This window comes from Lissotriton helveticus, chromosome 1_1 (assembly GCF_964261635.1).
Source record: "Lissotriton helveticus chromosome 1_1, aLisHel1.1, whole genome shotgun sequence".
Taxonomy (NCBI): Eukaryota; Metazoa; Chordata; class Amphibia; order Caudata; family Salamandridae; genus Lissotriton; species Lissotriton helveticus.
This window is the reverse complement of record NC_136057.1, coordinates 1295990031-1296006416: the sequence shown is the minus strand read 5'-3', so window position 1 is coordinate 1296006416 and position 16386 is coordinate 1295990031. Positions and strand designations below refer to the sequence as shown.

Here is a 16386-nt window from a genome sequence, read left to right as displayed (position 1 = left end):
GTTGTTTACCACTTTCCACCCTGCCCCTCCTCCGCACCGCCTCCCTGCCCCACCGAACTCCCTCCACGGGCCGCGGCTGCTATCTATCTATCTATCTATCTATCTATCTATCTATCTATCTATCTATCTATCTATCTATCTATCTATCTATCTATCTATCTATCTATCTATCTATCTATCTATCTATCTATCTATCTATCTATCTATCTATCTATCTATCTCTGTCCATTGGCTTTCCAGCATTCTGCTTGCTTGTCAATCATACCATCCAGTCAAGTAGGGTGGGGCCCCTAAAGATCGAACCAACAATATCGGTGGAACAGATTATCGAGGACAAAATATTTTAAAGAAACCAACAGGTAAGTGAGTTTAGATTTCCTATACCTAACTCCACATATATGTACATACGCACTACATATATCTTCAAGGTATGTAGATGTGGATGTAAGGATAGTAAATCTATACTTCCCTATTTACACTTATCTTTTCAAATTTTGTCCCTCAATACTCTGTCTTCAATATTCTTGTACCACGATATTGTTGGTGTTGATATTTCATACTACAACCTTCAAGTGTGGAACCTGAAATTAGAATTCACAGCTCCCAGGTCAGCTACGAATGATTTAACTATTAGTGATATCTGGCAAATAGGTATTTCTTGGCAAACACAAGAAAGACGTAGACAATGAGAGAGAGGATTGCTAAATGGCCTTCCTAATTCCATTGCATATTTTGTGCCTTTTGAAACCCATCCCCTGAGGCTGCCTCAACATTATCATGAGCGGTGATAGCAGTGAGCAGCTCACACAGATTAATACCAGGAACATCATGTCAGTCCGGTAGGTTTTTTTCTTTTAATACTAAACTTGTCTGGATGTGACTGAAGGAAAATTGGGGCACTCTGTCAACACCAGAAGAGGAGGCCCTACTCAAAAAAGTGGGATCGGGCTCGCCCACAGACTCCTGTCCTCCCAACACACTGCAGGAAATCTTTTCGTGTTTTCAGGACCCTCCTTTACTCCTTCTTAACAATTCCCTTGCCCAAGGGATTGTCCTCAATTTCTTCAAGATGGCGGAAGATGTCCCTATTCTTAAAAAACACAGTCTGGACCCTCTAGTACCTGGCAACTACCCCCCCCCCCCCATTTCTCTGCTGCCCTACGTGAGTAAGGTTCTGGAAACCCATGTTTCCACCTGTTTTAGCTCCTTTGTAGAACAGACTCACTATTTGGACTCCCACCAGGCAGGTTTTAGACCTGAACACTCCACTCAATCCTTAATTTTGGCAGTTATGGATGAACTGAGAAGAGGGGCCGATTAGGGCACCACGCAGGCCCTGGTACTTCTCGAACTGTCGGCTGCCATCAACACGGTCGATCACCATCTCCTGATCGACTGTGTCGGCTGCGCCAGAATTCAGGACCTGTCTTTGAAATGGACCATTTCCTTTCTTAGCAACCTCTCTCAATTGGTGCGTCTTACTAGCTTCAGGGCCGAGCAAACTAAACTGACTCGCGGGGATTTTGCAGGGCTCCTCCCTTTCACCCTTACTTTTCAACCTGTATGTTCTCCCCCTAGTTCTGGCCCTGCGCAAAAGAGAGGTTGTGCTCTTTAACTACGCTGATGACCTCCAGTTGGTATTTAACATCGACACCTCTGCATCATCTGTGCCTAGTTTCCAATCTACTATGAATTTAATTAGTGATTGGATGAATACTAACCAACCCAAGCTAAACCCAGACAAAACGAAGCTGTTCCTTACTGGTGGTTTGGCTAACCCCTGGAATTCCAACTTTTGACCTTCACCATTAGGGAGTCCCCCTCTTCCAGTCAGCTCAGTAAAAAGTCTGGGAATCATCATCAGCAATGACCTAACCATGAAGGCCCAGATCAGTTCAGTGGTCTCTGCATGCTTCTTCCATCTCCGAAGAATTCGGAAAATCAGCAGATTCCTTTCCATGGCAGCCCTGACCCAAGTGGTCCTTGCCCTAGTCATCTCGTGTATTGACTACACGAACTCCCTGTATACTGGCATACTGGCCTATCAGTTACACCGGTTGCAACTGGTTCAGAATCAGGCAGCTAGGCTTATCTTCGGTCAGCCCAAACACTGACATGTGAGCCCACTGTTGAAAAGCCTTCACTGGCTTCCTTTACCTCAACGCTGCCTGTTTAAATTGGGCTGTACCATCCATAAAGCCCTCTTAGGACGCGGGCCCGCTTTCATTACTTCCAAAACTCAGAGGTACATTCCAGCTCGTGACCTACTTTCTTCAAATAAAAATCTGCTGGTTCCCCACAGCCTCAAACGAAAGAAACATGGAGGTCTTATATATACGATCCTGGCTCCTCAGTTCTGGAATACCCTTCCCTTCAATCTGCGCACCACCGTTTCTTACATCGAGTTTAGAAAGTTACTTAAGACCTGGCTATTTACCCAGGCGTACAACTGAAGATTCATTCACTCTGATACAACTGCCGTCCTCCCTCAGCGCCAAGAAACCGACTGGTGAAAGTGCACTCTACAAGTCACTTTTAACATAACATAACAGGGATGGTGAGCCTACATCATGACAATAGGAGGAGCATTGCTTCACAGAAGTGCTTGGCCAAAATTGAACTGCTGAGCTGGAAGAAAAAGCAATGGTCCTATTCCTCAACTTCGCACACTGTGGTTAACTTGTGGAATCATTGAGGCATGCTTTTTTGTTCAGCGCCTACTTATGCCAGCACGAAGAGTAGAAGTATTTGGAGCTGAGAATTGGATTCTAGGAAGTCTTAGGATATTAACTATATCGTAGTGAGTGGTTTGCTGCCCTCATAAAATACTCGAATCCTGGAGGGTGGTCAACACAAGTCGTATCCAGGCCACATTTTCAGGATATTCTTACAGGATAAATTTACATGCAATTAATCTAAAAAGGAATCACTGACATAGTCAGTGGTTATAGTGAAAATATTGCATGGATCTGTTGTCATGGACAAACAAAGAAGACATTGGTTCTAACTTTCAAACTCTGGTAGTAGCATAGCTCATCCATTGCAAAATCTGCATTTAACTCAGTGGGTTCCACTCAGCCTTTATCATTCTGAAGCCGAAGACATGAACATGGTGGGCCAATCATACCAAGGCTGATGACTTGAACATGGTGAGATAATCTTTTTTGGTGTTCCCTCAGTTACCTCTTTCTCTGCAGATTCCCTCATTACCACCCTCGAAAGGTACCCACAATCTCTCCACAGTCCCTCTTTCCATTTCATTTTGTTGATAGGACTATTTATCCTAATGTAGGGTGTCTCTTTACCTGACACAGACATATTAAACAGAGACAATGAATTACACAAGTGTGTAAACCAGTGTCTAGGAAATGTTACATAAGACAATGAGGGCTGCAAGGTCTAGCAGTTACATATCTTCCATACTATTAAGCGTGTATGTTAGGAAGGATTGTTCAGGAGAAACAGAAACCCAGGATTTAAAATGTAAGAACGTTGTTCAGGTTATCTGCACTAGTAAGAAATTATTACTATTCACAGGAACCATTTAACCAACCTTAGAATAACAAAAGACTGAGGAAAATTCAATAAGGTACTTAACCTGTGCCTTGCAGTCTGAATGCAGCTCTTTGATGCTCGTTCATAGTTCCCTGTACTATATTAGGATTATAACAAATGAACTATGAGTAACAAAAGGATCTCTGTGACAAAAGCAGTAACCCACTGAGATGTCCACGAAAAATACAAATCTGGGATCTACATGTTACATGCTGTGCTTTGACTCAGGCACGTTAATCTTTGTGCTGCTCTATGAAAAGTCAAATCTTAGACTAGACAACACAAAATATAGTTCTCTTACAAAGTACATTAATTACCACAGTTATCTTGACATTATTATTAATACCCTGAAAACCTGAACTGGATAACATGTTGAAGGTTAAAATTGTCGAATGGTTCGTAAATGCAAATGTGAACACCAAAGCACGGATATAAGAAGGGAAAAGTTTTAATCTTCCAGAAATTGAAAACACACAGCTGCTGTGAACCACATCCAGCAAATATGTAATTTGCTGGAGAAATAATTACTATTGAAGGAGCTTGATGATGTTTTTTTATTAGCAGTAATGTGTGATAGTAATGCAAGATTTCTTATATACTCTTTTGTACTGGGTGTGTATACATAACAAAGTGCCACAGTTTAACTGTGCTTTATTTGTTCAATCAAATATTAATACTAAATAAGTGCAGGGGCCTTAAAGTTTTTTCTAAGAGCAGCCAGCATTGCCAAGTACCAAGGTTGCTTAGTTTTGAATCCACCATCAGGCACTTCCTGTCTCCTTATCTCATTCTTATAGGTTCTTGTTCATCCCTGCCTTTTCCTTTTATTACGCTTTTGTATCATTCTCTTTCTTTCCTTCTTTTCTGTTTTTCTCTCTCTTGCTCTGAGTTAATGTCCGATGAAAAATAAGAACCGGTCTGCAAAAATGGTTGCCGGTGTCCAACACTTGCAACCACTGGAACAAATGAACTATAGCATATTAATCTTTGTAGTCAAGATAGTAATATTGCCATCACTGTAAGACTCAATCATCAATTTAAGTGCTGTTTGCAATGCAAACATTTAAAAATGATAAAAAAATAGATAATATTTTGATATCAAACATTTTAAATCTTCTTTGAATTGAACTGGTGTGTCACACTGAATTTGTCTAAAGATAGTGCCCGAGCCCTGGGATTCCAACTAAGTGGAAGGAGTAATATATATAATATGGCTTATCACACGCTCACCACATGACAGAATAACTTTAGAATATGTCTATTGTAGATTTGGTCCACCTTTTAGATTTCCAGTTATTCAAATAACAAAGCAAAAATATGCACTTCATTCTAAATAGGGACAGATAAACTAGATAAAATATTAATTCTGTTCGTTTGAATTTTTGCTATAATTTATGCTCCTAGTTTACCGGTTTTAGATTTTTACTCTTTGATACAGACAGTAGCAGCAGGCATGGATCAGGGGTGGTAAGGGGATATTTAAAAAAAAAAAAAGAAAAAACGTACCTTACTGCTGTGTCTATCCGTCATCTCTCCTCGCGTCGGGAATGAAACAGGAAGCAGGCAGCCAGGCTCCCCTGACCAATCACAACGCAGCAATGCAGCCTCGTGATTGGTAAGCACCCAGGCTCCCCTGGCCAATCACAGCGCTGCAATACAGCGTAGTGATTGGTCTGAGCACCATGATTCAGTGCTCAACCAGAGACTAGGGGCCCTGGGTATGTTTTCTATGCAGGCTGTAATGCAGCCTTCATGGAGGACAGGGAAAATGCGCATGTCTGTTTGGCCAGCCTGAGAAGGCCAGCCAAACAGTATTTCGCACTTAGGAGGGTGCTACTACTCCTCCTCTGCTCTGCATCCCGCCATGTCACGCAAAGCTGCCACAGCAGGAGGACGAAATACAATAAAAATACGTTATTATCATTTTATTTTTTCCTTTCTTTTACTGCTTCAAGGCAGTGGGGCGACGCTCCTCCGCCTTAGCGGAGGAGGCACCACTGAATATAGACAAAAAGAACGAGGTTCCCTTTCTGAAGTACTTTTCTTTTCAAAAATAAAAAACGAGATTGCCTCTCTCTTCCTGTGTCAATCATAACGGACAGACCAGTAGATATTCATAATGACACTGTCTAAAGTTAAAATAGGAGGAGGCGTCTTTTTGAAGATGAGAGTCTCAATTGCTACACGTGCTTGTACTACGATATTAGTTTTATTAGATGAATGCATTGTTGTGTGGTATATGGCTAGTTATAGCACTGACCAACTGAAGACATACAAGCCCAAGTTTAAATTTTGTTGATTAAATGAAAGTGGAAAAATGCAGGTGTAGTTTTATTATTTTACAGAACAAAAGCTAATAGAGACAAGCCAAACTAAGTCAGAGCCCTAGATTGATGATATTTATGAGTCTTTGTGGTGCTTCCCCAGAAGTAGGTAAATTTCCTGGGATTGACACTCTTTAACCCCTTGCATGCTGGTGACGAACCCCAGCCGTCACGCTCCGCGGTGCTCGTGTGCTGATGACGGCTGGGGTTCGTCACGGCCCCGCCCTGTTCGTTTGTTTACCAGACAGCGGCGGAAACGGGCCAGCAGCGAAGGGGTTAAACTGATGTAATGCAATGTGATGTAATGTGATGCAATGTGATGTATATTGTTATGTACTGTAAATTAGGAGCAAAAATGTCATGGAATTTAACGGTACGTGATATTATGATATATGAAATTACCTGCGTTTTTACGTTATTTGATGTTGTGTGTTGTGAAATTTTTTGGTGCTACAAAATATTAGGTTTTAATATTAAACAAAATGAATGACTATACTATTCAAGCATACTCTGCCTTTTGTCTCGTCTCTACACGCTAATAACAGGAGTTAATCATTACCATATTCAGTGGCACTCATTTTGCCTACCTCGAAAGGAAGAAATATCCTGTGGGATCCAAATCTGTGACCTTTCTTCAGGTTATAGACAATGGATGCACTCGTCTACAGATCTCTCTTACCGGTTTCATGAATTTATTTTAGTTTTTAATTTTATGAGCTCTTTTACACTGTTAATTAGTCGATTTTATATAATGTGCGATATATTGGTATACCATTTTATGCAGTGTTATTTTGTTCGGTGTAACTGTAAGGTATTTAATATTTTGTAATTATGCAAATGTGATATGTTATTACTTGGTATGTAATGTTACACTGGTATTTAATGTTACGTGCCACCGTATATTTTCCTACCTTCAATCTTCTAAAATTAACAGCACCTGCAATGTTTTCACCACTTTGGACCTCACTGTGAGGGGCCACTTATTCCCGATGGGGGCGGTAACCAGTGGCGTAACGAAACCTGAGTGGGCCCCCCTGCAAAGTACATGGATGGGGCCCCCCGAACCACGACTTACCACTTTGCCCCACAGTCAAAAAATCTGATATATTTTAAAGTGAAACCTCCAAAATTCAATGAAATGCCTTTACATTACCTAGCTCAAAGTTTGAATAAGAAACTGAGAAAAACTCTTAATATATAAGGCAGTGGCGGCTGGTGAAATTTGAAAGTGGTGAGGTTGGGCAGTGTGTGGGGGGGTGTAGCATCGGGGTTCACTTTAACGAGATACATAATTTTTGGGAGGTTGGTCACCATTTCCCATGTAAATATTTTTTTACCAAACAATGAGATAACATGATTCATTTTCCAGCAAACTTTAAAATAAGAGGAACAAAAAGTAATAGTACCGTGGAAATTTCCTGGCTTTGTAGGTAAGCCAGACTTCCTTCTTAAGGAATGTGTGCAGCGGGCAAGACTTTTCGTGATAGGTTTCTCAGTGGGAGAGACCTCGAACTTGGATGCCAGTTACCACACCTATTTCAAGGATCTGACTGACCAATGGCCAGAAGACAGTGATTCATTGTGAGGGATGAGCATCTTATTGAACTAAACAACAAAATGTGGTCCAAGAGTCACACCCTCCAAAGTAATTGCATTCTTGGGTTGATGCTGCAAACAATCCTAGCATCCCTTGTTGCCCCTTTTCTGGATCCAGCCCTGCCCCCATAAAGCTGAAAAGAAATACTTCATGCACCAAGTCAAGTAATTCACTGCTGAGGCAGAGTCCGGACTCTGCTTTATGTGCACAGCAACATGCTTTAAGTGATACCAGAACCCTCTACACAAAGGCCACACAGCACTTGTGCACAAAAATCGATGTTGGCAAGATTATAAGGACATCACACACTCTTCACAGCCCTTCATTGGTTTGGATGATTTCACCCAAAAAGCTGCTGTTGCCTAATTAGTTTTCCAAAACGAACGGAGACGTAAATTCTTTTAAAAAATGATGATCATGCTCTTACTCATTAATGCAAATATATTTTGTATTAGAAAAGAAAGAAAGCGGGTGCAAGCAGCAGCAATCTAAGGAGCACAACTATTTAGCCACATGAGCATTAAACATTTTGAAAAAGTCAACATCCGATTGGAACGTGCAATCACTGTGGCTGTTTTATGGCCCAGTGATAAACTCTGATATCTGCCCTCTGATACCCCTCGCCTCCCCTTCTCCCCCAAGCACATGAGTTAGCACTTCGTCCAACAGTGCTGACATTTTAAAAATAAGTACTAAACTCGCTGCTGCTGGTGGTACGGCTGAGGCAGAGTCCGGACTTCGATTTAACATTATGGAGTTACTGTCAGAGCATTATGCTTTGTCACGGACTGTGATAATGTGATTATGTATTTATTTGGAAATGCGTCAACCACTTAGCTTTTTTTACGCACCTACCTTGACTTGGTGCGTGGTCCACTGACCGATTTGGGGCTGCAGCGAACCATCTAACCTGCCTCTAGGTAATGCTGACGCACACCAGCAGTGCCTAAACTTTGAATGCTGCAGCTGCTCCTGACTGCCATTGCCAGTTATAACATCAAACAATAGTTTCAGGGGGAAGCCAAACCACCTTACTAACTGTACGTAGTCTAACTCAGAAGGAAGTGGAAAGGGAAATTGGAATAAGAGAAAAAGGAAAAGCCTATGCAACAACGTAATCAATATCACAAATAATATTTAATATTTAAAATCATTAAAAAGTCTACGCTCAAGACAAACAATGCTGGTGTACATAAAAAGACATCAGAACAATGCCAAGGAGCTAGCCTATTCCCTCAGGAACTGCCTATCGCTGAAGAACAAAGAACAACTGCATAGGGTCTGGAATAGAATATACATGGACGGAAAATAACTTGAAACTTTGAAAGACAATCCCAAACCTGCAATTTCACAGACTCAACTGACAATATACACGAGTAATACACAAGATATAACTCAGTAACCTACCAGCTCCAAGAGAAATAAACTAGTGTGAATTATCTGCATGCCACGCATTTGCGTCTTCTAGGGGGTGAGTATGATAATAACCACTCTATAGTATTTAAAATGAACTGAGGAAGCAATTTCAATTTCTACCATCATGGCTTTATTAGTTAGCATACGTTCAAGAAATGGCCGTGGGAGTTCTTTCAAGTTTGAACATGTAAAGACAGACAATGAACAACAAAACAAGTCTGATTATGGTATGGTTTTATCCTACATGAGGAAATATTTATTGTGTTGTCTATAATATGTTGACCTTAAGTCATGTACTTAGCTTTGTTTACACTGCAGAAATGATAAATACTGACAAACATCTGCATCTATGTTTTGAAGCATCCAAGCAGTTTCATCTTCAGACTTGTGTGCCTGCCTGCTATTGTCATGCTAACTAATAATGTTGAGTTTTAACGGGGTTATACCATAAAACTACCCGACCTGGGTCACGATTCCAGTATGTTCAAGAAATGTTCGTGGTAGTTCTTTCAAGTTTGAACATGTAAAGACAGACAATGCACCACAAAACAATTCTGATTCTATTCAACAGAAAGGAGGATTTTTAATTTCCATAAGTGATACATTCATTCGATGCTCTTATGATTCAAAGCATTAATATTACTCCATGTATCAACTTAGATATAATCCTAGTGCATGTAATATTTACAGTGCTCACAGTGCCCCCGCCCCCTTAGCTCTGCGGCGGAATAGCCGCCGCAGCAGAGGTGCTAATAATTCAATGAGCATCGCGCCACAATCTTTCCATAATCAGGTCTACTTTGTCCCTGATCCATACCCTCTTCTCTACAGACCCTGTCCTGTTGACTGATTGCAACTTACATCGGGAGATTCACTACCCCGGATGACTGTTGTTCAGCAGAGTGAGTCTTTGTACCGCTTACATAGTACTTGAGGTTTCCTGATTGTCACTACCTCATTGTAACACTTAGATTTATATCCCACTACAGATATCAAGGAGCCACTAAATGCCCAATAGGATGTTTCATCCTACCACAAGTAGGTTCAAACACGGTTACCTACTTGACTTTTTCACCACATTGTACTTCATGCACTGAATCATTTCTGTTATTTCCAGGTGCTCTCTGCACAAACCTGTCCTGATGAAGACCCCCCATTGAGGAACAAACCACCCTCTTTCCAACAGGGGTAGAAACGTAGACTACCACACACCCTCAGACCCATAGGAATAGAACAAGCCAATTAATGTGTACCTATGTGTTATTAATATAGGGGAACTATGGACCGATACTAGGCTGTAAAGGTTTTATTGTATATAATTGTGATTGTGCCTATGTCACTATACCTTTACCCTGTCCCTCACTCATCTACTCACCCCCATTACCCAAATACCTTCCTCTTTTCTATCACACTGTGAGCACTGTAAATATTACATGCTCTAGGATTATATCTAAGTTGATACATGGAGTAATATTAATGCTTTGAATCATAAGAGCATCTAATGAATGTATCACTTATCGAAATTAAAAATCCTCTTTTCTGTTGAATAGAGTCAGAATTGTTTTGTCGTGCATTGTCTGTCTTTACATGTTCAAACTTGAAAGAACTACCACGAACATTTCTTGAACGTACTGTAATCGCGACCCAGGTCGGGTAGTTTTATGGTTTAACCCCGACATTATTAGTTAGCATGACAATAGCAGGCAGGCATACAAGGCTGAAGATGAAACTGCTTGGATGCTTCAGAACATAGATGCAGATGTTTGTCAGTATTTATCATTTCTGTAGTGTAAACAAGGCTAAGTACATGACTTAAGGTCAACATATTATAGACAAGTGCAAACAACACCATAAATAATACCTCATGTAGGATAAAACCAAACCATATCAGTAAGTACCTATTGACAGAATCTATATTATCTGTAGCCGGTGAAGCAAAGGAAAAAGTGCAAATACTATCAAACTGCATAATAAAACTATCAGCAATCCAGCAATAAACACAACCCAAGTAAGACAATCTTTTCTTCTTGCATTAAGGTGAAAACACTTTCAAAGTGCATGATAAAAACAGGTCCCGCAGTATGCAGAAATGAAGCCAGGTTGGTCAAACAATTCCCCCTTTGGTTTGTGCATGAAGGCGCAAATATTTCAAAGTGACTGGTCAAACAATAACAAGCACAGTAGCATACAAAAATCAAACCAGGTTAATTAAACTATGACCCTTCGGTTTGTGCATGAAGGTGAAAATATGTCTGTTAGATTTGGGGGTCTCTAGTTGGCACAGGTAGGTACCCTTGCCTTTAGTCAGGGTAAGGGGGTACACTCGTAAAATAACCCCTGCTCACCCTCTTGGTAGCTTGGCATGAGCAGACAGGCTTATCTCAGAGGCAGTGTTTAAAGCATTTGTGACCACATACAGCAACCCAGGGACAACACTACAGATGGACATCACACAGTTGTATATTCAAAATAAGTATTCTTTATATAGACTTAACACAAGACCACAAACGACAAAAATCCACAATACTATACTTAAAATGGTAGTTTTAGCCTTCTTCAGTTCAGTTCTTAAAATGCGACACGTTGCATCAATGTACCTTACGATGCGTTGCGCTTCCACAACAAGCAATGTTGCAGCGAGGGAAATGCGGCAAAGTTCCGTGCAAAGAAATAAAGACGTGAAGATCTTCCAGATGTGGCACGCTTCTCCAAGGATGCGAGCAGTCAAGGTTCGATGCATCAGCTGCAACGGCGACACCGTTGTTCAGCGATGCGACGGCAACAGCCTCGGCTGCGACACTCTTCTCTGACATTTGCGAGAGGCTTCCGCACAATGCGACAACTACAGCGCCGACATCCACAATGCGACGGTAGCAACAGCAATGGCGACACGCTTCTCCTTCATTGCAAGACTCTTCTCCTGAAGCGGTGCAATATGACAGCTACAGCGGCGACACCCTCCCTTGGAGTTGCGACGGCAACAGTAGTGACGGCGACACGCTTCCTCTTTGTTGCGAGACGCTTTTCTCGATGTGGTGCAATGCGACAGCCACAGCGGCGACACCCTCCATCGGAGTTGCGACCGCAGCAGCAGCGACCGCGACACGCTTCTTCCTCGTTGAGTCACGCTTCCAGCTCCTTGCGACACGCAGTCCCTCAGAAGGCCCAAAACAGCAGCAGGCACATCCAAAGAACTCTGGGGAGCTGGGATTTGAAGTCTGTTGTCCCTGAGACTTCGGCAGGAGGCAAGCTCTTTTCCAAGCCCTTGGAGATCCTTCACAAGTTGAAAGTAAAGCACACAAAGTGCTTTCTCCTCTCTTTGGCCGTCAGGCAACCACTGCAGGCCAATCCCCTAAGCAGCACTTCAGCTTAGGAATAGTCTCTCCTCAGTTTCTTCAGGTTCCTCTCCTCAGCAGAGGTTTCTTCTTGTAGTCCAAAAGTGATCTAATTTCTTGGGATCAGGGACCCAAAATTGATACCCCAAAAACCTTCGTCTTCTGAGGGCTGAGGGGCCTTTGCCTAGTCCAAACCAGTTCTGGAGCAGTGCAGAAACGTCAGACGCCCCACAGGAGGTGGAGCCAGCATTGTGGAGGAAAGGCACAGCCCTGGAGCACTCTGTTGACTTAATTCCTTCTCTCCTTTCACAGTGCAGGGCAGATACATCAGACGCACCACAGGGGGTGGAGCCAGCACTGTCTGGGGCAGGCACAGTCCTATTCAGGTCCCAGGTGCAACTCTTCCCACCCATCTAGATGCAGATCTCTCAATTCACCACTGGGCGGACTCACCCTGTCTCCTGGAATCCCACAGCCCTGTCACTCAAACTCCAGACAAGGAATACACAGCCTAGCAGACGCAGGCTTTGGATAGTTAGACAAGAAAATACCTACTTTCTAAAAGTGGTATTTTCAAACACAGAATGTTAAAATCAACTTCACTAAAAGATGTATTTTATCATTCTGAGTTCAGGCATACTAAACTCGAATTTCTACCATGTTCCCTGATTCAGTTAGGATTATAAAATGTAATAATCTAACTGCCCATTCTGGCCTATGGAGAACAGGTAGCCTTGCAATAGTGAAGAACGAAAATGGCTGTAATTCACTATTAGGACATGCCACACACATCAGGGCTTGTTCTACCTTATGCTTACAATGCACCGTGCCCTTGGGCCTACCATAGGGGTGTCTGATATGAAGAAAAGGGAAGGTTTAGGGATTGGCAAGTGGGTGCATATGCCCAGTCAGCATGGCAGTACCAGACTGCACACAGGCTCTGCAATTGCAGACCTCAGACACACTTGTACAAGCTGCTCCTGTGGGTGGCACAACCAGTGCTGCAAGCCCACTAGCAGCATTTGATTTACAAGCCCTGGGCACACGCAGTGCACTGTATTAGGGTCTGACAGTAAATCAAATAATCCAATCATGGAGTCACTAATCCATACATCAATTTACAATAGGGGGAGCATGTGCATTTTAGAACTGATCAGCAGTGGTAAAGTGCCCAGAGTCATAAAGCCAACAAAAACAGGTCAGACAGAATACAGGAGAAAGGCAAAAAGTTCAGGGATGACCCTGCAAAAAGGGCCAAGTCCAACAATGTCACAGTGACTTTTTAAACAATAACAAGTACAGCAAGCAGCTGCATAAAAAGATCCATGTACTGTACCCTTCCCAGGCACATAGACATTTAGCACAGAGTCACTACTCCTACGCAGCACTGCACATCCACCTGAAGTTGGCCACGGGTGAGTCAAGCAAACAGCAGCTGAGCTTTTAAAAAAGTGAGTGAGCCTCTAGGCCTCACTGCAGTGACACAGGGCAAAAAGGACCTGTTCACTACTACTTATCACTACACAGTATGCTGCCACCACCGCCCTTGTGCTGCTTACCTCTTGGTGAAGGCGGGAGCCTTCTACCATTCTGAGGGTAACACTTTGGGTGCCCCTCCTGGTCTAACAAGATCACATTCCGTGACGCAGACCTATGTCATGGTACACCCACATGATCTGTACTCACTTATGAGAAAAGAATCAGCACAGGACAGTAGAGCCTTCAGGGCAGGGTGCACATCTTTAAACATGCAGAGGACTTTTTCACTATATATATATATATATATATATATATATATATATATATATATATATATATATATATATATATATATATATATATATATATATAAATAAATATATATATATATATATATATATATATATATATCGTACCACAAAATGCCCTGAGCATTCGCCAAAACACTCACAGTGCTCCAGACCATCCGGCCCGAGTCGATTACCACAATTGATTTATGGGCACAGCGCTCCACATTAACGAACCTTGCTGGAATGCGACACGACCTACCAAGGTAATTGAATGCAAGCATGAATTTTAAAATGAACACACAGGCCTACTCAAGGCAACAAAGACTAGCGCTTCACGGACTACAAGTCCCAGCAATGCCCAGTGTGATGATGAGTGCAACCGACGCCCACTGAGGGATTGAATAAAATTGAGCCGGAAATGCAACGAAGCGCTTTCTGTGTGTCATCATTTTTGAGCTGCCTCTGAAGAGGGGTCTCGGACCCTGAAACGCGTCAGGCAAAACTACTTTGTGAAGCAGAAAGGCATGTAAATGAAGAGAGGCCGGATGGTCTGGAGCACTGTGAGTGTTTTGGCGAATGCTCAGGGCATTTTGTGGTACGATATATATATATATATATATATATATATATATATATATATATATATATATATATATATATATATATATATACCTACTGGCGGTCGCCAGTAGGTATATATAGTTAGGATTTTTTCTCTATGGGATTTTTGAAAATTCTATGTCTAATAACTTTGGCGTTTGTGGACGGAATTGGCTGAAATTTTCAGGAAAATGGCACATTTTGTTTCTGAGCAGCCCTTGAAAATTTGGGGGGGGGGTTCGTCAAGGGGGGGCCGAGAAAAAAGGGGGGTCCCAAAACGTGTTTTTAACATTGAGTTTTCCATAGGGCGGTTGGCCTCACTTTTAGCCCGAACGGCTGAATGGATTTGCACGAAACTTGGCAAAATTGTAGGGACTGGTAGCCCGATGTGCCTTTTGTAGGTCTCAATATATGTGCTCCAGTGGATTTTGAGAAATTAACGTTTAAAAAAAGATATATATCTGTAACAGCGGACCTGGCAGCGTCCCAGGACGCGTACTTTACGCGCAACGGAGCTTTGTGAAGCGAAGCTGATTGGTTCTCCGGCGTCTGTCAACATTCCAAAAAGTCCGTAGCGGCCGCCATCTTGTCTCTCGGTAGGATCGAGAGACAAGAGGAGGTCAAAACAAAGGGGGAAATAACTATAAGGGGGCATAGTAGATCCTCGCTGACCCCCTAGGTTTGATGTGGAGGTTTTAAAAGGGCCCCGCGGGGCAAAAAAAAAACAAAATAATAATAATCGAACGGCTGAATGGATTTGCACGAAACTTGGCAAAATATTAGGGACTGGTAGCCCGATGTGCCTTTGCTAGGTCTCAATATATGTGCTCCAGTGGATTTTGAGAAATTAACGTTCAAAAAAAGATATATATCTGTAACAGCGCTCCGCTTCGCGTACTTTTCGCGTTACGGAGCTTTGCGAAGCTGATTGGTTCTCCGGCATCTGTCAACATTCCAAACAGTCTGTAGCGGCCGCCATCTTGTCTCTCGGTAGGATTGAGAGACAAGAGGAGGCCAAAGCGAAGGGGGAAATGACCATAAGGGGGCATAGTAGATCCTTCCTGACCTCTTAGGTTTGATGTACCATTTTGCCAAGTTTGGTGTAATTCCGTTCAGCCATTCAGAGTCCGTAGCGGCCGCCATCTTGTCTCTCGGTAGGATCGAGAGACAAGAGGAGGTCAAAACAAAGGGGGAAATAACTATAAGGGGGCATAGTAGATCCTCGCTGACCCCCTAGGTTTGATGTGGAGGTTTTAAAAGGGCCCCGCGGGGCAAAAAAAAAACAAAATAATAATAATCGAACGGCTGAATGGATTTGCACGAAACTTGGCAAAATATTAGGGACTGGTAGCCCGATGTGCCTTTGCTAGGTCTCAATATATGTGCTCCAGTGGATTTTGAGAAATTAACGTTCAAAAAAAGATATATATCTGTAACAGCGCTCCGCTTCGCGTACTTTTCGCGTTACGGAGCTTTGCGAAGCTGATTGGTTCTCCGGCGTCTGTCAACATTCCAAACAGTCCGTAGCGGCCGCCATCTTGTCTCTCGGTAGGATTGAGAGACAAGAGGAGGCCAAAGCGAAGGGGGAAATGACCATAAGGGGGCATAGTAGATCCTTCCTGACCTCTTAGGTTTGATGTACCATTTTGCCAAGTTTGGTGTAATTCCGTTCAGCCATTCAGGCTGTAGACGTATGTAAATGTCCTATGGAAAATTGCATGGGGAAAACACATTTGAAAGTGTTGAAATTTAGAACCAATTAAAATGTTACTTTGGTTTTGTATTTGTGT

General features: G+C 42.4%; 1 protein-coding gene across 1 annotated transcript in view; it reads left to right on the top strand.

Annotated features, from left to right (window-relative positions):
* Positions 1-16386, top strand: part of LOC144822966 (hepatic lectin-like) — a 106295-nt gene that overhangs the window by 67788 nt on the left and 22121 nt on the right. The gene's annotated exons all lie outside the window — the stretch shown is intronic.